The sequence below is a fragment of the Aquarana catesbeiana genome, linkage group LG01 (genome assembly GCF_042186555.1).
Source record: "Aquarana catesbeiana isolate 2022-GZ linkage group LG01, ASM4218655v1, whole genome shotgun sequence".
NCBI lineage: Eukaryota > Metazoa > Chordata > Amphibia > Anura > Ranidae > Aquarana > Aquarana catesbeiana.
The window spans coordinates 438,837,659-438,861,211 of NC_133324.1; positions in this window are offsets into that span (position 1 = coordinate 438,837,659).

Consider the following 23,553-nt stretch of genomic DNA (forward strand, 5'->3'; position numbering starts at 1 on the left):
ACTGTTAACACAAGCTGTACACTCACTACTTTATATTGTAGCAAAGTGTCATTTCTTCAGTTTTGTAATATGAAAAGATGTAGTAAAATATTTACAAAAATGTGAGGGGTGTACTCACTTTTGTGAGATACTGTATGTGCTCTCATATGAGAGAAACTATATGTCAGGGATATGCAATTAGCTGTTGCAAAACTACAAGTCCCACCATGCCTCTGCCTCTGGGTGTCATGCTTGTGGCTGTCAGAGTCTTGCTGTGCCTCATGGGACTTGTAGTTCTGCAACAGCTGGAGGTCCGCTAATTGCATATCCCTGCTATATGTGATAAGGGGAAAACAGAACGTTAATATTCAAATAGTGAGTTCAGGCAAAGTTACTATTTTCATATTGCGCTCATTTCAGTATAGAGACATTTTGTGTTTGATCGCAGCTCACCTTACCTCTTATTGACCACTGCTGCATATGCATACAGATAAATAATAATAATAATGATAATAATAAATGACATTTTTATATCAATAATGGGAAAAGTCAAGAATAGATTTTTGTTCACAGAAATTTTTTACAGTTTTCTGTGCCAAAAACAGAAACATTTTCTATGGCAAAAGAAAAAAGAAGCGAGAAAATAGAAAGAGGAGGGGGGAATAATGTGTGCTCCAAGTGGATTATCCTTTAAAAGAACTTTTTCCTTTTAAAGGATTTTCTTTCCTTACAGAGATAAAGTATAATTATGTGATTATGGAATTTCTGTTGCTGTTCAATTTTATTTTCCTGTTAACTTTTGACTGTCTGTCTGTCTAGAAGAGGACACTCTTTTGCCCACAAGGGGAGACATTACAGTAATAATTACATAAAATATATATGACAGAAAATCCTCAAGGTTTTGTGTGCTAATTTTAAAAACAGCAACAGAGTTTGCATTAAGAGAGCTCTCTAACCTTGCTTAGTAAGGCAGCTCGGTAAATTAAATAGCCACTATTTCTTAGCTTTGCTGTCTACTGCTTTTAGGCCAGCCTTCCTCTCACCTGATGGTCAGTCAGCCTGTTGCCTTTTTAGCTTCTCTTGTCTCTAGTGCAGTGGTTCTCAACTCCGGTCCTCAGGACCCACTAACAGGCCAGAATTTAAGTATTACCTTGCGGAGATGCAGACTAGAATACTGCAATCACTGAGCAGCAAATGATATCACCTGTGATGTAATTCAGTTATCCTGCAAACCTGGCCTGTTAGTGGGTCCCGAGGACAAGAGTTGAGAACCACTGCTCTAGTGTTTACTCACCTGTCCCTTCAGCACAACCTCAGTCGCATTCCCTTTCTGCCTGCCACTTCTTCATCTCCAGCTTCTTCCTTAAGACAGTGTGCTGCCGAGGGGTTTTACAAGGAGACATTGGTTTGTGACATTCCCCCCCACACATTTTTGTTTACCAACCAAAGCTAACGAAAAAAACGGTGATTATGTGGATATCCTCTCTCTCATTTTTCATCTCGGAATTGGTTAGTAATGAAGATGAAGAGTAATGCAGGAGACCAGTTGGGAGGTCCTTTAACAACTGGCAGCAGGTCTTTTGCGTTTTTGCTAGTAATTGAGGGAAAAAGAGTTATGTGTATGTTTATTCCAGCATTTGGATAATGTCTTGTTGGTGTACAAGAATTTTTTTTAATTTTTTTATTCAGGTTTCTCTATGATGACGCATATTGACAGAAGCTGGCAAATTAACCATACATCAGAGGGGGTACCAAGGATGTGGGTCTCTGGCTTAGCTATATGATCTCTCTCCAAGGCTCAACCACAGCATCCATCTTCCTCTAACACTTCCTCCACAAAGTTCTGGAAAGGGGTTTGCTTCTTCTTTAATGAATCACAGTGCATGCTCCATAATAAATATAACCATAAAAATATAGCACAAATCATACAACAAACAATAAAAAAATGTCCATGTAAGTCGGTGAGCAAACAGTCCACCACTAACATGTTATAAACACTTTCCACTTTGTGCTTCCAGTATTGTCCTTGTTATACATGCAGCCATTCAGTGTTGTTAAAAAATGCTCACCTCATGGGGTTGACCTTAATATAATATTAAGGTCACAAGCATTTGTTATCCTTTCCCAGGCAGTATCACTCTCCTCCTCTGGCAGCACTTCACTCTCAGGCATGTTACATGTAAAACAGAATGGGACTAATAGTGTTCTCTGTATAAAATCATCTTTATTAAAAATGCCCAAATAAACACTTATTATAAGCACTCTCAGTGCTATGGTATACACATGTCAAGGTACATAGGGACATCAAACAGCGGTGTACATCATACCGCAATAACCACCACATCCTTTGCAGCGTGTCTCTGTCCCTATACGCGTTACGCTCGGAATATGGGCTTCCTCAGTAGGAAGCTCCTTGCAAATTTAAGCACAAGTGCTTGTTCTGTGGAGGCCTGAATCCTATGGTGCATTGTTTTTAAAATCAACCTTGCAATCATTATCAGGTTGGGATCTTTTTCTCAAGAACACAGAGCCCAGCGAGTTTGGGAAAAATGTTGCCACAGTTCAAAATTGTGTCAAAACTGGCCAATTGATCAATTAAACATTATTGACTTCCCTTATGGTTTTTATTTGCCTCCTTTTGAGTTGCTTATATAGCCTGTCTTCAGTAAAATACCTGACTTTTGTTCAGACTCTTTTTGTAATTTTGTTCAGGAAGCCCTGTTGTCGAAATCTGACATCAAATTCACATTTTGCCTATTTCCCATCTGGCCAGAAGCATTTGATATTAAAGGCTTTTTTTAAAATAACAAACATGCCATACTTACTTGCTCTGTGCAGTGGTTTTGCACAGAGTACCATCAATCCTCATCTTCTTGAGTCCCTTGCCGACGCTCCTGGCCCCTCCCGCCTGCCCAGTGCCCCCAAAGCAAGCAACTTGCAATGGGGGCACCCAGGCAGGCTCGCTCCTGTCCATTCACACACACAGTCATGGCTTGGCCCCACCCCCCTCTCTCTCCTTATTGGCTCACTGGCTGTGATAGACAGCAGGTGGAGAGAATATCTCCCACTGCTGTCTCATCGAATGAGGAGGGAGAGTCTCTGGAGAGCAAAGATTCTTGTACACATCGCTGGATCGCGATGGGGCTCACGCATAAAATGAATGAAGCTAAAAAACCTTGAGCCTTTAGAACCATTTTACCTATCTGGGCTTCAAGTTTGATGGCAGTTTATTCATTGAAAACCACCTACCTAAAAGATGCTTGCTGTTCCTTTTATACTTTCAGTCTTTTTACAGTTTTCTGAAATAGATAGTCAGGCACGATCACCTTAGGGGAGTGGTGCTTTATTTTTTAGATGGTTTTCAGTTCAGTGGACCTTGGAACTCTCCTGTCTCTCATGATCCATTTTCCAATTTTCAGAGGCTAATGCAGCATGTTAGCTTTTCTTTGGCTGCTGAAACAGCCCTCTCTGCTACCACTATTGAATTTGCAGGTATAATAGATACAAAACTACTACACCATGCCTCCACGATTCGCAATTTAAAGTCAATATCTTTATTGGGCACACGAAAAAGCATTAGGCAGAAGTGATGAAATCCATATTCTCTGCTAGGGTAAAAAGGATTTGAGGTGGGACCAGCTGGATAGACAGTTATCCAACTTAATGCCAGAGTGACCTATGCCTGACATACCTATTATTTGCTTGGGAAGGAATAATTTAGTCAAGATAAAAACTTTGCACTTCCTAAAAAATATGAAATATATCACTGCACTTAAAATAGATTTATGTTCGTGTATACGTATATATTATGAATCTTTGTTTGTATTTGTTTGGCTGATTACACAAGCTCGATCTTTTTTTTTTTATTATTATCACAGAAAAAAAACATTAATATGAAAAAAATTTATTGAAAAAAATATTTTAACCTTTATTTCTATCTGTATTTATTTATTACGGTTATAGGAAATTAATATGAGAAAATATTATCATAAAATATATGTGAATAAAGTTCAATAACTCATAAATATTGTCTACTAAGACATGAGTATGAACAAATTAAGTGATAAAGTCCCATAGTGCAATAAAATGTGAAATCCAATACGGGTAGAAAATCTTCTAGTGCGTGATTCATCAACATGGAAATCATGAGGTAGAAATAGATGAAATACTCTTACCAGAACAGGTGGATTCGGATGTCAGCGACACCGAATCAAACAGGCTTAGAGATCCAAAAGGATGGCTATCCTGGAGGGAGATGGAAGTCCCGGATCCCAAAGGACATCTCCTTTTCGCTCGACCAGCTGCGACGATGACCATCAATCAAAGGGAACCGTGTGGGAAAGATGGAAGTATCCAAATATATATATATTGAGATGACAACCCTTTCAGACCATGCGGATTAAAAACATATGAATGCAAAAAGATGTTCCCAGTTTGCTTTAGCCGGCGATCCAACACAAGTGGCGTGCCTCAAAAAGAGGGGTGCCTAGCCTGAAAAGCTGACCCAGTTCCCCCACACATAAACCAGACCAGGAGGGGAGGCCAGGGAACCCACTGGGGCCAAAAAGAGGAAAAAGACCCTGCCAATGGTGAGTAAGAACCACTTGAGTGTGCAAAGAACGTTATTTGTTATAGAGAGCACAGTCACCACAACTATTGCACTTGTGACTGTTCACTCCAGCATCCAGCACAGAATTGACGTTTCATTTCTCCATTGTGAAATTGGAGGGTTTCCTTACAGGTGAATGACATTTTTAACTATGGCTTGAGAAAAATAATTGACCAGGCTGTGGTGGGTGGGGGATATAAACAATAAAGAAATTTAACTGGAGTTCAACTTTAAGTACTTTAGGGTATTTAGGGTGCTGCTGGCAGCCTGTTTGTTAAAGCCCATCTCTAGAGAAATTTTTGTTGTTTTAGATATAGTGGTGGAAACTGACAATGTAGATGTGTCAAGGAGGGGCAGTCCCTGGGTAGAGATATGATGTATGCTGTTATGATGCTTGTGACTGACTAAGGCTCCATTACACAGCTAGGTGATTTGAATTGCGGGCAAAATCGTCTTGATTCTGCCCGCGATTCCAAATCCCGGCAAAACGAGGGATGCTATATAGTACTTCTTAATGGCATCCAATTGTGGTGTGATTTTGTCACAATACATCGCGGCAAAATCGCAATACGCGAAGCTTGTCACTCAAAAAGGAGCAGGAGCTTCTTTTGGGCAACAGCATTGCACGTTGTGATTTGCCGCGATTGCAGCGCCATTTATAGTTCGACAATTGGGTGCCATTAAGAAGTAATCACGGCGATTCAGTCTGCGATTCAAACCACCTAGGTGTGAATGGAGCCTAAAGGCTTTTAGAGAAGTGCAGCCTGGGTTGAATTGTCTCCTTGAAGTTAATGTGACTTTTGTTCCTATTAGTTCTCCAATGTCTTTGCTGATAACTGCATGAAAGCTGCTTGGAGTAGTCAATACTGATCTGTGCCTGAACCCTGCAGAGAGTTACTCAACATGACTGCACCCAGAGTGAAGTCTGCATTACGTGGTAGACTGGACACTGACAGACTTGGCTAAAACATACTTCCTTATCTAATTAGTGAATGACTGTGTGTCTAAGTGCTGTCTTCTTGGTGATTCTATTTAAAATCTGAAGTTACTCACATGTGACCTTGCCCTTAGGCTAACCCTGTCACTTGAGTGAACAAGTGAAATTAGTGCATTTCTGAATACTAGGCATTTCCTGTTGCCAGTCAGAATAGCTTGCTAGAAAACCTGTTGAGTTACCACAGGACCAAAATTCTAGTCCCTGAGGTATACAAACGTAGGGTTTTCCAAAAATCTATTTTAAGGAACGGGCCTTGGACAACCTACTGAGCAGTACCCCACATTTCAGGATGTTCCATGTTTCTAATCATATACCTTGCTGAACCAGGCAGTGAATTAAAGGATAAGTTCACCTTTGCAAAAAAAAAAAACAATAAATGCATATTTTTTTGCAAGTAAAATATGTGCATTTATTATTTTTTGTTAGGAGTCTGTAAAGCATTGAAACTGTGATCAGCAGATTGTGGGTGCAATGCCACGCTCCTGCAGACTGTCTGTGTAGCTGTCTGCTCATACCTCTGATACAGGCAGGCAGTTACTGAATTACAGGAAGCTCAATAAACTACCTAGAGCGCCCGTTAGTGCCCTGGTAGTTCATTGAGAACTACAAGCCGCCAGCGCTAAAGGCTGATGGTACTTGTAGTGCATTGATTCTCAGGGATCTGTGAATCAATGATGCCAACGTGTGGGCGGAGCCCCTGCATGGCCACGCTTTCTTTAAATTGTGACAGCGAGTGTGGGGAGAAGATCCCAGGCATGCTGTCACAAGGAGGGGCAGGGATCGGGGGAAGAGGGGTCAGAAGCTAAACATGTTACATTACACCCTAAATATGAGTGTAACATGTAACACGTTCAGAAAGGTGAACTCATCTTTAAGACCCTTTCACACTGGGGCCGCCCATGCATTAGTGGTAAAGCGCCGCTCATTTTAGTGGCGCTTTACCACTGTTTAAGCGGCGCTTTTCGGCTGCTAGCAGGGCACTTTTAACCCCCGCTAGTGGCCAAAGAAGGGGTTAAAAAGGCCGTGTTGTAGTGCTTCGGAAGCTCTGCCCATTCATTGCAATGGGCAGGGGCTTTTTGGGCTTGTGCCGATATACGTCGGCAAAATGTCTCTGCTGGGTGAATCCCCGTATGGGTACATTGTACCCTTTAAGAGCCACCAGGGGGACCCGATGCGCGTAGCCAGTGGGCACCATCGCCGCCGGCTGCCTGCGATCGCATGCACGAGCGCCAGCACAGGGATTTGTGTGTGTAAACACACAAATCCCTGTTCTGTCAGGGGAGAGGAGACATATCGTTTGTTCCTACTAAGTAGGAACAACGATATGCCTCCTCCCCTAGTCAGTCCTATCCCCATACAGTTAGAAACACTAACTAGGGAACACAGTTAACCCCTCGATCACCCCCTTGTGTTAACCCCTTCCCTGCCAGTGACATTTACACAGTAATCAGTGCATTTTTATAGCACTGATCGCTGTATAAATGATCCCAAAAATGTGCCAAAAGTGTCTGATCTGTCCGCTGCAATGTCACAGTACCGCTAAAAATTGCAGCCCCCCCCCCCATTACATAAAATAAAAAAATATAAAAATGCCATAAATCTTTCTCATAGTTTGTAGACGCTATAACTTTTGCGCAAACCAATCAATATACGCTTATTGCGATTTTTTTTCTTACCAAAAATATGTAGAAGCATATATATTGGCCTAAACTGATGAAGAAATTTGCTTTTTAACCCTTTCATGACTAAGCCTATTTTTGAAATTTGGTGTTTACAAGTTAAAATCTGTATTTTTTGCTAGAAAATTACTTAGAACCCCCAAACATTATATATATATATTTTTTTAGCAGAGAATCTAGAGAATAAAATGGCGATTGTTGCAATATTTTACGTCCCACGGTATTTGTGCAGCGGTGTTTTAAATGCAAATTTTTGGGAAAAGGGTTTTAAAAAAAACAAACCGTAAAGTTACCCCAATTTTTTTGTAAAATGTGAAAGATCATTTTTTTTACGGTTACCAGGTTAGCGTTACAGAGGAGGTCTAATGCTAAAATTATTGCTCTCGCTCTGACGATCGCGGCTATACCTCACATGTGTGATTTGAACACCGTCTACATATGCGAGCACGACTTCCGTATGCATTTTCTTTGCTGCACGAGCTCGCAGGGACGGGGGCACTTTAAAAAAAATTTTTCTTATTTATTTTATTTATTTTTATATTTATAAATTGTGTTTAAAAAAAAAAAATGATGACTTTTATTGCTGTCACAAGGAATGTAAACATCCCTTGTGGTGGTAATAGGTGGTGAAAAGTACTCTTTATGGAGAGATAGGGGGTCTAAAAGACCTCCAATCCCTCCTTTGCACTTCAAAGTATTCAGATCGTCGAAAATGGCGATTCTGAATACTGTGTATATTTTTAAAACCGGCGCCATTGGCAGCCGAGTAAACGGGAAGTGACGTCATGACGTCGCTTCCGCGTTTACGATTAGGAGGCTGGAACGAAGCCGCCCACGGAGGCAGCCGATTGGTCACCGATGGAACGGGAGGCCCGGTAAGAGCGGCGGGAGGCAGCAGGAGGGGGGACGTCCCCTCCCGCTCCTCCGGTATAACAGCCGAGCGGCTTTTAGCTGCATCGGTTGTTATACCAGGAAAGCCGATCGCCCGCTGTACAAAACATTCCCGAGATGATGCCTGCAGCTGCGGGCATCATCCCGGTATAACCCCGGAAAGCCGAGTACGCACATCTGCGTACGCTCGGCGGGAAGGGGTTAAACACATTTTTGGGGATATTTATTATAGCAAAAATTAAAAAATATCTTTTTTTTTTTCAAAATTGTTGCTCTTTTTTTGTTAATAGCGCAAAAAATAAAAACTGCAGAGGTGATCAAATACCACCAAAAGAAAGCTCTATTTGTGGGAAAAAAAGGACACAAATTTTGTTTGGGTACAGCATTGCATGACCGCGCAATTGTCAGTTAAAGCGACGCAGTGCCAAGTTGTAAAAAGCGGTTAAAGTTAGTCTATGCATGGCAAAACAGCAAGTCCACCTTGAAACCTTGACAGCTGTTCCCCTTTCTTCCCATGGCACTCTGCTCAGCCACCAGGAGTGAAAAGAAATAGCTGTTACTTCTAGGTGAGGGAAAGCATGTGACCCAATCAATTTGCATCACGCTGCATCACTTTTTACTGTATCTGGTCTACAGTAAATGATGAGCGGAATGAACCTGAGTTTGGTTTGGGATAGGTTCAGTAAACATGACTAAAGTTCAGGTGCTGAATCTGAACCTTATTGAAATCATAGAAGCTGAATGTTAACAAACAATAGTGGCCATTTTCTGGAGTAATATGCAACAAATTGTCAAACAAATGGCATGAGGGCTGGGTACTGCCCTGTGTGACATATACAAAAGCAATATACCCGTGTGTGTATATATATATATATATATATATATATATATATATATATATATATATATATATATATATATATATATATATATATATATATAATATTGTCAAAAGTATTGGGACAGCTGCCTTTACACACACATGGACTTTAATGGCATCCCAGTCTTAGTCCATAGGGTTCAATACTGAGTTGGCCCACCCTTTGCAGCTACTGTATAACAGCTTCAGTTCTTCTGGGAAGGCTGCCCACAAGGTTTAGGAGTGTGTCTATGGGAATGTTTGACCATTCTTCCAGAAGTGCATTTGTGAGGTCAGGCACTTTGAGGAGTCATGGTTTGGTTTTTAAAGACTGTCATGAAAATAAGGCTGTGAGTGTTTACTCATTATCATCTGCTGGGTTTTACTGCTGTCTGAATTGCTGTTAGGGAGATTTTCTTTCACTTTAGGTCAGGTCAGAAAATGATAGAAAAAGACGTGTTGATCCTGTCTTCTCTGATCCTCCCCTTCTTACACTGTCCCCATTACATCTCCTGATAGAACAGAGCCTTGGGGGCAAGCTGCACATGCTCAGTTTGGTGTGTATTGCTAGAGCCTTTTTTCTTGGGAGGGTGCATGTGATCAGTACAGGGCCAATCAGCACTGTCCAGACACAGGGTCAGGGGTCCTAGATCCTCATAGGGCAATCAGGGAAGAATGAAAACTCCTTCTAGAAGCTTTAACCAGACACTGATAGAAGTCACAAGAGTGTTCTAACTGCTGATGAGAAAAGGTATTTAGCAGTTTGTATTTACTAAGACTATTGCACTTCCATGTTCTGTGTACTGTGGGAGACCAGATATAGTGAATGCAGGTTCTTGGGTTTAGTAACACTTTACGGTTTAAAGCTGCCTGTGTCCCTCTATTTGTCCTGGTTACCATTGTCACCAGGATAGAAAAGGTAAATCCAAATTTTAGAGTTGTTACTAGTGCAAATGGTAAGGGCAAATTATCCAATAGAACAACTGTTCCAGTGACAACTGTCTAAAATTGGAATTCTCCTCCCTGTGAGGAAATTTGTTCCCACTTTAATATTCATACCTTTGGAATACTGGAAAAAAAAAAGTTTACAGTTTATCTATTAATATAATCATTTTCAGCTTTCACTGTAGTTACTTTCAATATTCAATCAGTTTCTGTTTGTTTTCCAATTCTTGTGATCATGCAACCAAAATTTACGGATAAAAAAACTCCTGCAGTAAATCAGCCCCATAGACTGCAAATGTATACATAAAATAAACAACAGGTGGCGCTCAAACACCAGGGAGGTGCATCAGAGAAAACCACCTTTCTGTATTAACTGGAAGAACAGCAATTTAATGGTTGCTTTTCCATTAACTTATTCACCTTTGTAAGGTACTTATTTTTTACCTTGGTTTGTCTGTGTCCTGTCTCATTTCAGTATACAATATGGACATTAGAACGATACTTACATCTTTATACTTTTTACTTCGCCATTACGGTGATTATTTCTAGATCCATTAAATTTTACTATTAATGTTGCTCTTACTGTATATGTCTAATGAGACATACCAAGGAACACTATCCTTTTTTTAATTTCTTTTTTCACATATTTGCACTCTTCACACTTCTCTCATTTCTTTTTTCTCTTTCCTGTTTTGTATCCATGCCCACCTTCTCATAGGCCCCCTTCATATATTAGTGATATTACACAATGTATACTCCCAAGTCATTATTAAACTTTATTTTTGACATAGATACATATATTATCTTATTACAGCTAATATGACCCAGGTGGTTAATTGGACATCTCAGGATACATCACATTTCAATCCTCCTCCTTGCCATGTCCGCCCTCTGTTGGGTCCCTGTTTTGGTTTCTGGGGTCACGCCTCTTCAGCTCCCGTGTGGAGGATTTTCCGCTGCTGCCTTTGCAAGTCAGTCCTATGGACCATTTGACCATATGTAAGTATGGGAGGCCTCTATGAAGCCACATACTTCTTTTTTGACCATAACTACCATTGAATGTCATGCCTTTACTGATACTTCTGTCTTTTAGATATTCTACATATGCACCAACTCCTGAGGAAGCGAGCGGAGCTTGCGAAACGCGTCGAGTATAATAGTTGTACATGTATATTATGTACCATATTATTGTAATTAACAATTCAATGGTCAAACGATGTCCTATGATGTTTTTATGTTAATTTCTCACCATGTTTTTGGAAATTCAATAAAACTCTATACTATTTTCTATGACCTCTATGACCAACTCATTTAAAGTCCCACGGGCGAACCTCTTTTTTGTATATATGATTTACAGGGATGGAGTTGTGTTATATTAAGAGACAGTACCCAGACCGCTCTCCTTTTGTCCTTTTCCATTAACTTATTCACCTTTCTAAGGTACTTATTTTCAAGTTCCAGTCTGGAAATACAGTAGCATATAGATGTCATTTTATGAAACTGAGATCAGCGGTGATCCCAAGTCTCTCCGCTGATCTCAGGTCATTACCAGGTTTATGAAACTGAGGTAATCAGCAGAGAACATGTTCTCCACTGATCATCGCAGCACAGTGAGAATCTGTAACTGACTGTCACAGAAACGGCCAGTTTATGAAGGTGCGATCTCAGCACCTCACTGGCGATCTGTGACAGAATTCTCACTTTCTGATTCACCATCTCAGAGGTGGAGAATCAGAGAGAAGCGCGAAGCTGGCTGATTACTCTGGAGAAAGCAGGAAGTCTTAACTTCTTTCACCGAACAGTCAGAGCACACCTTCCCCACCATTACACACCCCAAAACCAGCAGGATAGGAATTTATAGTGTATATATATATATATATATATATTTATTTCAATGTGTATGTATATATATAAATCTGCATATATATATATCTATATTTATAGATATATCTATCTATCTATATAGATATATATCTATCTATCTATATAGATATATATCTACCTATATATATCTATATAGATAGATATATATATATATATATATATATATATATATATATATATATATATATATATATATATATATATATTAGATGTTCACGTCTCTGGCTGGGTTCACACTTGTGCGATGGGTGAACCAGCGTGATTCCTGTGCGGGTTTCCACATCGCACCTACATTGACATCCTCGCACCACTGCGGGTGTCAATGTAAAGTTAATGACACCCCCAGATCATTTCACAGATCGCAGTGCGAACTATGTAATGGTGCAGGAATCAGATCGCATGGGTGTTCACTCCCATGAGATCCGATTCCAGTGCGGACCAAATAAAGGGTCCTGTACCATTTTGGTGCAAATGCAATATGATTTATGGCCGGTTTCCACTGCTGCGGTGTCCAAGATCGGATGTGATTCGCACCGCACTGCAGTGCAAATCACATCTGATCTCTGTGCGATGCGATTTCAGCCATACAGATAGTATGGCTGAATTCGCACTGCATTCGGACCAAACTCATACAGGACCCTTTTTTTGGTCCGCAGCAGAATCAAATCACATGGGTGTAAACATCCGATTCCTGTCCGAGTTTGCAGATCGCACTGCGATATGCAAACTGATTTGGGGGTGTTGTTAACTTTTAGGCCCGGTTCACCCTTGTGCGATGCCGGACATCGCACAGGCATCGCATATAATTTGCAGCGCACTGCCGTTCACATTACATGCGATGTTTGCGCGGTGCGATATCAGCTGTACAGATAGTATGGCTGATATCGCACCGCATTCGATGCAAACACGCACAGGACCCTTTTTTCTGTTCGGACCAGAATCGGATCGCATGTGTGTTCACACATATGTAATCCGATTCATGTCCGAACTGTCAGTTTGCAGTGCGATATGCAAGCTGAACTGGGAGTGTCGTTAACAATGTATTGACACTCCCCAGAGATTCGCATATGGCAGTGTGAACTGACATGCGAGTCGTGCAATGCGGGAACCTGCAGTGGATTCGCAGTGTTCTCGCATCGCACCTGTTTATCAATTTTTATGTTTATCAATTATGAAATATATTTTATTATAATTTATTAATAAATATTTATACTTGTATACTTTATTAAAATTATTTTTTAATGATTATAAATGTATTTTGCATTTATATGAATGGTGTATAGCTGCATTACATATGTGGATTACATTCATTTACTATACCCCATTCACATTTAAATAGGCACATGTATGATCTTTAAATATTGATAAAAACAATGTTTTTTAATAATTAGGTTAATGAATATTGTGTAGGGGAATTTAATTTTATTATTTTATTAATATGTTGGGGAATAATGTGTATTCAACTTTTTGTATTTTACACTTCCTCATACTGTAATCCCGCTACATCACGCGAGATTACAGTGAGAGGAACAGTTCTCAGGAGTTCCCGGCATCTGTAGATCGCTTCTCAATTCAACATGGGAAGCGATCTACAGACCATCATAAACAGGCACTCAGAGGAGAGCGATCTCCTCTGAGAATGCCTGAGAACTGAATAGCGGTATTTTACCGCAGTTTCATAAAAGGACACCATAAAACAAATGAGCACTTCTCACAACATATGCATTACCAAATTATACAGTATTATAGTAAGCTGCAATTTACTGCACTGAGATGTGTAGCATTGCCAATGATTTGGGACTCAATTGTAAATATAAACGGAACAAAGGATAATTTTGATTATTGCCCTTTATTAGCAATAGGTCAGTTGCTGACTTGTAGTATTTGATGTGCTAGAAAACTGAGTACTGGAATCTGACTGGATAGGTGAGCGGTCTTTTCCCTCTCCTTATATAAATGGGTCAAGTATATCTTTTCATGTGACAACACTGAAGAAATGACACTTTGCTACAATGTAAAGTAGTGAGTGTACAGCTTGTATAACAGTGTAAATTTGCTGTCCCCTCAAAATAACTCAACACACAGCCCTTAAGGTCTAAACCGCTGGCAACAAAAGTGAGTACACTCCTAAGTGAAAATGTCCAAATTGGGCCCAATTAGCCATTTTTCCTCCCTGGTGTCATGTGTCTCGTTACTGTTACAAGGTCTCAGGTGTGAATGGAGAGCAGGTGTGTTATATTTAGGGTTAACGTTCTCACTCTCCCATACTGGTCACTGGAAGTTCAACATGGCACCTCATGGCAAAGAACTCTCTGAGGATCTGAAAAAAAGAATTGTTGCTCTACATCAGTTCTCAACTCCTGTTTTCAGGACCCACTAACAGGCCAGATTTTAAGTATTACTTTGGGGAGATGCAGACTAGAAGACTGCAATCACTAAGCAGCAAATGATATCACCTGTGATGTATTTCAGTTATCTTGCAAAGCTGGCCTGTTAATGGATCCTGAGGACAGGGGTTGAGAACCACGGCTCTACATGAAGATAGCATAGGCTATAAGAAGATTGCCAAGACATTGAAACTGCAGCATGGTGGGCAAGACCATACAGTGGTTTAACAGGACAGGTTCCACTCAGAACAGGCCTCGCCATGGTTAACTAAAGAACTTGAGTGCACGTGCTCAGCGTCATTTCCAGAGGTTGTCTTTGAGAAATAGACGTAAGAGTGCTGCCAGCATTGCTGCAGAGGTTGAAGGGGTGGGGGTCAGCCTGTCAGTGCTCAGACCATATGCCACACACTGCATCAAATTGGTCTGCATGGCTGTCGTCCCAGAAGGAAGCCTCTTCTAAAGATGATGTACAAGAAAGCCTACAAACAGTTTGCTGAAGACAAGCAGACTGGATTACTGGAACCATGTCCTGTGGTCTGATGAGACCAAGATAAACTTATTTGGTTCAGATGGTGTCAAGCGTGTGTCAGGGCAACCAGGTGAGGAGTACAAAGACAAGTGTGTCTTGCCTACAGTTAAGCATGGTGGTGGGAGTGTCATGGTCTGGGGCTGCATGAGTGCTGCTGGCACTTGGGAGCTACAGTTCATTGTGGGAACCATGAATGCCAATGTGTACTGTGACATACTGAAGCAGAGCATGATCCCCTCCCTTTGGAGACTGGGCCACAGGGCAGTATTCCAACATTATTACGACCCCAAACACACCTCCAAGACGACCACTGCCTTGCTAAAGAAGCAGAGGGTAAAGGTAATGGACTGGCCAAGCATGTCTCCAGACCTAAACCCTATTGAGCATCTGTGGGGCATCCTCAAACAGAAGGTGGAGGAGGGCAAGGTCTCTAACATCCACCAGCTCTGTGATGTCATCGTGGGGGAGTGGAAGACAACTCCAGTGGCAACCTGTGAAGCTCTGGTGAACTCCATGCCCAAGAGGGTTAAGGTAGTGCTGGTGGCCACACAAAATATTGGCACTTTGGGCACAATTTGGACATTTTCACTTATGGTGTACTCACTTTTGTTGCCATCATTTTAGACATTATGTCATGAATCTGCAGTAGTGTTCTTGTCTGTTTGCTCACCTTTCTGTTGTGTTCAGCTTAGAGGCCAGTCGCTGTTCACCTGTATGCTTAAGTAATCTTCCCTCAAGCATGGCTCCACCCCAGCCTCTAATTAGGAACACTATATTACCTGTGCACTGCAAGCCAAGCCTTGCTGATCAATATTGTGTGTTTGGCTTCCGTGTGCTCATTGCTGTGTGTGCTGCGTCTGATCCTGTTTACCGACCTTGGCTTGTTCTTGACTGTCCTCGTCTGCTTCATATCCTGACCTTTGGCGTGTTCTTTGACTATCCCTATATGCTTGTTGCCCTGACCTTTTGGCTTATCTCCTGACTATCCTTGATGTCCCAGGCTGCTGTTTCCTTTCTATCCTCCAATAGTCTACCGTAAGCTGGGAGACCCTGGGGGCCCTGACCTGGAGCCAGACTGCAGCAAAGTCCATTCCCACCATCAGGGGCCCTGGTGAACACCCGCTGGCTCTAATGCCGCGTACACATGGGCGGACTTTTTGACCAGACTGGTCCGACGGACTGAATCCGGCGGACAATCCTACTGTGTGTGGGCTCCATCGGACCTGCAGCGGACTTTTTCGGTCAAAAATCTGACGGACTTTAGATTTGGAACATGTTTCAAATTTGTCCGACGGACTCGAGTCCGGTCGAAAAATCCGCTTGTCTGTATGCTAGTCCGACGGACGAAAACCCACGCTAGAGCAGCTATTGGCTACCGGCTATCAACTTCCATATTTTAGTCCGATCGTACGTCATCACATACAAATCCGTCCGACTTTGGTGTGATCATGTGTAGGCAAGTCCGTTCATTCAAAAGTCCGTCGGAAGTCCGTCGGAAGTCTGTCAAAAGTCTGTCAAAAGTCTGTTGAAAATCCGTCGGAAAGCCCGTCGGACCAGTCCGGTCGAAAAGTCGCCCCGTGTGTAGGCGGCATTAATTTCCAAGCCCTGGGAAATTTCAGTGTGATCCGTGTTGGTGCTTCAGAGTACCTGCTTTCCGGAACCACCCAGAGCTCCATTCACAGCAGTCAGTCGTAAGGGTCCACTACCTCAACAGTGCACTCCTGACCCCAACAGGGTGCATCTATCACCTGGCCTCGGGTGGCCTGACACATTAATGGCTGTGTGTTGAGTTATTTTGGGGGGACTGCAAATTTACACTGTTATACAAGTATGAAAAATGCAAAGTGTGTAAATTAGGCAGAAGGGCAATCGTTTGGCATGGGACACAGAAGCTAGTGGTGATCACTGTTGTAGGGGTACCTACATGTGTCTGTTGACATCCGCCGCTCCATAGAGGACAATGCAGGGTCCGATCAGGTCCAAACAAATGACCACTCCCCCCACCTATAGCTGCCCTTTGCAGCAAGGAGTACATAGAAGGGTAAGGCATGTTGCCTTGCCCTTCCATGTGCTCCTTGCTGCAAAGGCCAGTTATAGGTGGGACAGTGGCCATTTGTTTGTACTGTTGGAATACTGGTGAGGGGACACACTGGACACCTTTGCTGCCAATGTGCTATATGCTGGGTGTCCAGTGCACCCTTGTGCCTTTAGGGAGGGGTGGGCCCCTTCCAGGCTCACTGGCCCTCTGCCTATCCATTATAATGCATGTGCTTCTACTATGGAGGCTCTCAAAAATATATGGAGTTAGGACTGCGGATAATAATGGGGTGACTTGTTGCGGCCTTCGCAGCTTATGCATGTATTTGCAAATATGTGTTAACTAAACCCCTGTTTTAATGCAAACTGTTGGACAGGTTAATAAGGTTGGTAGCAGGCTGGCTGGCGAGTTGAGCTGGGAATTTCTTTGGTTTTGATTTACAGCTCATCAGGTTCGCCTGAAAAACTGACCTGATCAGACAGCCCGTGTGAAAGGGGCCTAAAACCTGGAAGCTGAACCAAATTTTGTGACACTCTAGTTTTAGTAAATACTTCATGTAGTTTTTTGAAAACCATTTGAATAAACGTTGACCATTGTAAGCACCCCTGATGGTGTTAGATGGTTTGTCCCAACCCACCCCAGACCTCCTTTAGTTTCTCCACATTTAAATACAGGCCATTCTGTCCAATTGCCTGCATTTAAATGTGGAGAAACTAAAGGAGAACTGTAAACAGTAAAAAAGAGGACATTTTATACCAAAAATACTATAATTACATGTATTATCCTCATACAGTTATTTAATGCACAAAAAGAAGGTGAGGTATGCACCTCCAGCCATACACCTGTAACAGAGACTGGAAATGGCTACCTGTGAATCTACATGTCAGACTCAGAAGAGACTGGAATTACCCCAGGGATATCCTCTCTAAACTCACAATATGTAGCTTGCATATTATTACTTGCATAGATCTGCTTTAAATGTGTGTGTTTTTTTTTTTTTTACAGATGTAATTTAGTCTTTTTTTATAATGTAGAATGCATTCCCAGACCAGGAATGTCCACAAACCACTCACTTCTGAGTAAACAAAACACACGCATTGACATTAGTTTAAAGAGAACCAGCCATGATAGCATTCAGAATATTCAGTCTTAAATCATTGCAGTTGTACAGGCTTACGTATAAAAAAATGTATATTTTGTTGGCTTTACTTTGAGTGTCATTTTTCAGTTTGAGTGTCAGGAGTCACAGATCACTTAAATTCTGACATTTGCTGCCTTGGCAACTTCCTGACCTCACACATGGCTAGAGATTTGTCAACTGATGCCAACAAATCTGTACAAAACAGAACAGTGAACTAGATAAAGATATACTATAAGATTGTGAGATGATTCATAAATTCCATCTTCTGCTGCTTTATATATATGTAGCACTGGCACAATATCATAACAAACTTGTAAATTTCCTAAAGCATATGCAACCTCTAACAAGGAAGTTCTCTGATTTATTGCATTTGGTCTGTAATTTTACCATTGAATGCATACTGTTATACATGTTCAATAAGTGCTAAAAAAAAAACTGTTTGTCAAAAACCAGCATTGTCCTGTGTTCTGGTGCACTCTGCAGTGTTTTCTCTAACAATGTAATCAGGAATTTTCTCAAGACAAGGGTGACAACACTGCTTCTCCATACATACAGCGTAGTCACTCTAGGACAAGAACATGTATTACTGGCAGGATCACCTGGTGAACATAAAGGGAAAAAAGATGAAAAAATGTAAACTAATGCAGCTACATTTTCTAAGGACTGGTAAACTGTAATATGTTACTTTTTTTTTCGTAGCTTAGATACACTCAAAGTTTGTGTATGCATTAAAGTGTTACTAAACCCAGGACCCTGCATTCACAAAATCTGGTCTCCCACATTACACAAAACATGGAAATGCAATTATTTTAGTAAATATAAACTGCAAAATACCTTTTCTCATCAACAGTATATAGCTGTCTTGTATCAGTTTCTGGTGAAGCTTGTAGGAGGAGTTTTCATACTGCACTGAGGTTTCCTATGAGGCTGCAAGGCTTCTGCCCCTCTGTCTGGACATGTCTGGACAGTTCTGATTGGCCCTGTGCTGATCACATGCACTCTACCAAGGAAAAAAAAACCCTCTCTAGCAATACACACCAAACTGAGCCTGTGCAGACAGACTCTAAAGGCTCTGTCTTATCCAGGGGGACAGTGCTGGGAGGGGAGGATCTGTGCATACAAGATCAAGCAGCCTTTTTACACAATGCATATTCGCTGCAATGTTTCTCAACCCCAGTCCTCAAAGTACCCCCAACAGGTCATGTTTTCAGGCTTTCCATTATTTTGCACAGGTGATTTGATCAATTTCACTGCCTTAGTAATTACCACCGCTGTTTCATCTGGGGGAAATCCTGAAAACATGACCTGTTGGGGATACTTGAGGACTGGAGTTGAGAAATATTGCTTTACTGCATATACAGACTGATTTTACTGTTGTGGGTTTAGTAACATTTTAGGATACAATTTGCTGCAATTTAGTGTCAGATCTGGCTCAGATATTTGTATATCAGTCTCAGTGAATTGCTCAGGTTGTAGGTGCAGATGTCACAAGTACACTCTAAAGCATAGTTTACACTTTTAGCAAGGGTGGGGGTAAAAATAGGTGGTTGAATCACGGTTTTACTGCTCCCTGACCCCCCTCCTTAACCACTTGCAAGTGATGGAGGGACAGTGCGGCTCTCGTTCTGGGTGGATTTCATATGACGGCGCACCCGAACAGCCACTCTTTATCCATGTGATTGGCTGACGCAGCTCTTTATCCATGTGATTGGCTGTGTCCAATGACAGCCGGTCACATGTAATCACGGAAGTGTCGGTAATCGGCTCTCACCGCCTCACACTGACAGAGTGTGTGGTGAGGAGAGCCGATCAGCGGCATCTCCTTGCAGGGGACAGCAAGAGATGTTATCAGGGCACTGATCATCAGTGCCCTGATTACAATAAAGCACCAAAAGTGCCAGCAATCAGTGCCCACCAGTGCCAGCAATCATCGCCCACCAATCAATGCCCATTGGTGATGCCAGTCAGTGCTGGTTTTCAGTGCCAATCAGTGCCACCTATCCGTGCCGCCTATCAGTGCTGCTCATCAGTGCCGCCTATCCATGCCGCCTATCAGTGCCCTTCAGTGCCATCTATCAGTATCCACCAGTGCCACCTATCAGTGCCCACCAGTTACACCCATCAGTGCCCCCTATCAGTGCCCACAAGTGCCGCCTCATCAGTGCCAATAAGTGCCACCTCATTAGTGCCCATCAGTGAAGCCTCATCAGTGCACATCAGTGAAGGACAAAAATTACTTATTTACAAAATTTACTGACAGAAACTAAGAAAAACTTTTATTTATTCAAAAATTTCAGTCTTTTTTTAAAATAAAAAAACCAGCAGTGATTAAATATCACCAAAAGAAAGCTCTATTTGTGTGAAGAAAATTATAAAAATTTCATATGGGTACAGTGTTGCATGACCGCGCAATTGTCATTCAAAGTGTGACAGAACTGAAAGCTGAAAAATGGCCTGGGCAAGAAGAGGGTGAAAGTGCCCTGTATTGAAGTAGCTAAGCTGCAAAGACTGCTGGATCGCCTTTTATACATGTTTTATACATGTTGCAAAGCTGTGATTTGACCCTCCTGGCATGTTCAGCAGGCTGTACTGCCACTGAAACCCAAACTGTGCGAATGGGTCTACGCCATTACCGTGTGCAAGGTGATGCAGGCTTACAGGGTTAAAACAAGAGAGGAGGAGTTGACATGTCACCTCACAGTTACCTGTCAAGTACCCTCTGGAAAGATCCACAGATGACCTATTCTCAGATAGGTCATCTGGGGTTCCGGAGGTCAGATGACCTCCGGGACCCCTGACTTAGGCTGAGGAGGGCTAAAGTGGTGGGAAAGAAACCTGCATAATTTTGATAATTTAATAATATAATTGCATAATAATAGACTGAAAATTTACATTTTTGAAAGAGCCCATTAAAGCGGAGTTCCACCCAAAAATGGAACTTCCGCTTTTCAGATCCCCCCCCTTCCGGTGTCACATTTGGCACCTTTCAGGGGGGAGGGGGGAGCAGATAACTGTATAATACAGGTATTTGCTCCCACTTCCGGGCATAGATCGCCGCAGTATCTGCGGCGATCTATGCAATGTCCGGCCCCTCCTCCATCCCCCCGCTGTCTTCTGGGAGACACACAGGTCCCAGAAGACAACAGGGACCAGTGATATTGCGCAGCGCAACTCGCGCATGTGCAGTAGGGAACCAGGCTGTGAAGCCGCAAGGCTTCACTCCCTGATTCCCTTACCGAAGATGCCGGTGCCTCCACCCGAGAGCCGAGGGACAGATCAGTTTCAGGTGAGGACATTGCGGGCGCCCTGGGCAGGTAAGTGTCCATATAGTAAAAGTCAGAAGCTGCAGTATTTGTAGCTGCTGACTTTTAACTTTTTTTTTCGGCGGAACTCCGCTTTAATGACCTGTTCTCTTTAAAGTGGCCTATAGTGCAACTGCAGTTTACATGTATACAATGTATAAAATAAATGTTTTATTATATGTATGTAGGTGTTTATATATAATATGTGTGTGTGTGTGTATGTAAATGCAAATATATAGGGATGAGCCGAACAACCCCCTGTTCGGTTCGCACCAGAACATCCGAACATGCAAAAAAGTTTGTTCGAACACGCGAACACCGTTAAAGTATATAGGACAAGAACGTGAAGGATCAAAAGTGCTAACTTTAAAGGCTTATATGCAAGTTTTTGCCCTAAAAAGTGTTTGGGGACCTGGGTCCTGCCCCAGGCGACATGTATCAACGCAAAAAAGTTTTAAAATGTTTTTTGGGGAGCAGTGATTTTAAGAATGCTTAAAGTGAAACAATAAAAGTGAAATATTCCTTTAAATCTATAGTATGCCTGTAAAGTGTCTATAGTATGCCTGTAAAGTGGCACCATTTTCCAGTGTTTAGAACAATACAACAGCAAAATGACATTTCTAAAGAAAAAAAAGTCATTTAAAACTGCTTGCGGCTGTAATGTATTGTTGGGTCCTGGCAGTATAGATGAAAATCATTGAGAAAAAAGGCATGGGTCCCCCTCCCCCCCCCAGCCTATTACAAGGTTCTTTGGGTCTGGTATGGATATTAAGGGGAACCCCCGCACCCGAATTAAAAAAAAAATGGCGTGGGGGCCCCCAGGCACTATATACTCTAAACAGAAGTATATATACTATACAGCCTGCCCTATATACTCTGCAGAAAATTGGGCCTCAGGTGTTGGTGGTGCCAGAACACTGTAACCCCTCACAGTTACTCTTGTTGGGTGCAGGAACAGGTCCTGCTGTTAAATATTATTTCAAAAATTGTAATTACATGTCCGTGGGTGGTGGTGGTGGTGCCACAACACTGTAACCCCTCACAGATACTCTTGTTGGGCGCAGGAATGGGCCCTGCTGTGAAATATTAGTTTAAAAATTGTAATTACAATACAGTGTAGCCGTAGTGCAGTTGCTACTACTTTTTGGTGGTGTACACAGTACACAATACAGTGCAGCCGTAGTGCAGTTGCTACTACTTTTCTGGTGGTGTACACAGTACACAATACAGTGCAGCCGTAGTGCAGTTGCTACTACTTTTCTGGTGGTGTACATAGTACACAATACAGTGCAGCCATAGTGCAGTTGCTACTATTTTTCTGGTGGTGTACACAGTACACAATACAGTGTAGTGCGATGTTGCAAAACAAAATATACATCATGCCAGAGGAAGAGCGGTGGAGAAGGTGGCCGGCTGACTGATGCCTTTAGACAATTTTTCAGTCCTCAGCACCAAGGTCTGATCGGTTCAAGCAACCACCGCCAGTGTCTGCATTACATGGTGCAGGAATATCTAGGGGCAAGAGCAGACTTGGAGACCTTTCCAACAGAGCTGGGTTAATGGGTCTTGAGGATGGACCACTGGCCAGAACTAGCTCAATATGCAATTGAGCTACTGGCCTTTCCTGCATCCAGCGTTCTTTCTGAACGCACATTCAGTGCTGCTGGAGGGTTTGTAATGGATCATAGAGTGCGCCTGTCCAAAGACTCCGTTGATAGGCTCACATTCATAAAAATGAATCAGTCTTGGATCAGCAGCAGCTATCTAGCACCTGATGCTGATGTAACTGATTGCTTTTTCTATGGATGTGGGATCCCTTGAAGACTGCCTATGCTGAGTGACTATCCTATTCATCCTCAATCTTGATGAGGCTAGCTTCCAAAAATATTTTTGGTTTAGGGCACCACCACCACTGCCTAAGGCCCAATTTTTCTGTCCCTGTTTAACAGGGGCATGTAATTACAATTTTTGATCCAATATTTCACAGCAGGGCCTGTTCCTGTTCCCAGCAAGAGTATCTGTGAGGGGTTACAGTGTTGTGGCACCACCACCACCAAAGACCCAATATTTTTTCCCCTGCCCCAGTAGCAGAAAAAAAAGACAAGCGTGCCCCACGGCCACCTGCAGAGGATAAACCATGTCCACGACCAGCACTGTTGACTGTAGGCACAAAGCCTGCTTGCTTTTAGTGGCCTGTGAGCATCTGCCTCTCTTTGGTGGCCTTCTGGACATGATGGGGATTTTGTTTTGCAACACCACACTACACTATCTTGTGTACTGTGTACACCACCAGAAAAGTAGTAGCAACTGTAC